Consider the following 1,193-nt stretch of genomic DNA (forward strand, 5'->3'; position numbering starts at 1 on the left):
TCAGAAAATTATTTGAGAGAGAGAGAGAGAGAGAGAGAGAGAGAGAGAGAGAGAGGTCCTAATTGCATCTGTGGATTCAAAGAACAGATCTAAAACTGGAGACGACCAGAAGACGATAGTTTACCATAGAAATCTGTTAGTGCGTTCACATCACAGCATCGCATCACGGCTATAAATCCATGGTCAAATCGGTAACTTTGAAGTAAAATGAAGCAAGAGGGCCAAAAAGCTAGAGAGCAAGCGAAAGGAAGCGAGATTCATATTTCTATACTTTTTATATACGAGTTTTGGCTCAGTGAGCAATGCACTTGGGAGTGGTATTTGAGAAGGCCGTGAAAGCAATGAAAACAGTCTGGAGAGTGGCGTCATGATTTTAGGTCACCAATAATATATTCCGAGAGTAAGTTTTTGTTGCATATTATTCTCTCTCTCTCTCTCTCTCTCTCTCTCTCTCTCTCTCTCTCTCTCTCTCTCTCTGCAATGTTATATCGCAGTAATAAAAGCGATGTTAGCTGTACACCTGACTTCCACTTTTCCCTAAATTAATTCATGGTAGTCTTGATTTGAAACACTTCTCTTTTTTTTCAAAGTAACTTAACGTGCGGTTACACTTGCTCATCAGTTACATAACTACCTAAGGAGGGAAGATTATTCTGAAACAGAGGCATGATAGACGCGTTTATAGATAATTTGGTCAGTTATTCCTGATTTTCTCTGTTATCATTATTATTATTCAGAAGCTGAATCCCATTCATATGGAACAAACCCACAGGGCCACATTATTATTATAATTGCTATAGTTCTCATTTTGGTCAATCACAGTCCTCCCATCCGACTGGGTGGTATTTATAGTGTGGGGTTCCGGGTTGCATCCTGCCTCCTTAGGAGTCCATCACTTTTCTTACTATGTGCGTCGTTTCTATAGGATCACACTCTTCTCCATGAGTCCTGGAGATACTTCAGCCTCTAGTTTTTCCAGATTCCTTTTCAGGGATCTTGGGATCGTGCCTAGTGTTCCTATGATTATGGGTACAATTCCCACTGGCCTATCCCATATCCTTCCTATTTCCATTATCAGGGCTTGATACTTATCCATTTTTTCCCTTTCTTTCTCTTCAACTCTGGTGTCCCATGGTATTGCGAGATCAATGAGTGATACTTTTATTATTATTATTATTATTATTATTATTATT

The sequence above is a fragment of the Macrobrachium nipponense genome, chromosome 35 (assembly GCF_015104395.2).
Source record: "Macrobrachium nipponense isolate FS-2020 chromosome 35, ASM1510439v2, whole genome shotgun sequence".
In the NCBI taxonomy this organism is placed as follows: Eukaryota; Metazoa; Arthropoda; class Malacostraca; order Decapoda; family Palaemonidae; genus Macrobrachium; species Macrobrachium nipponense.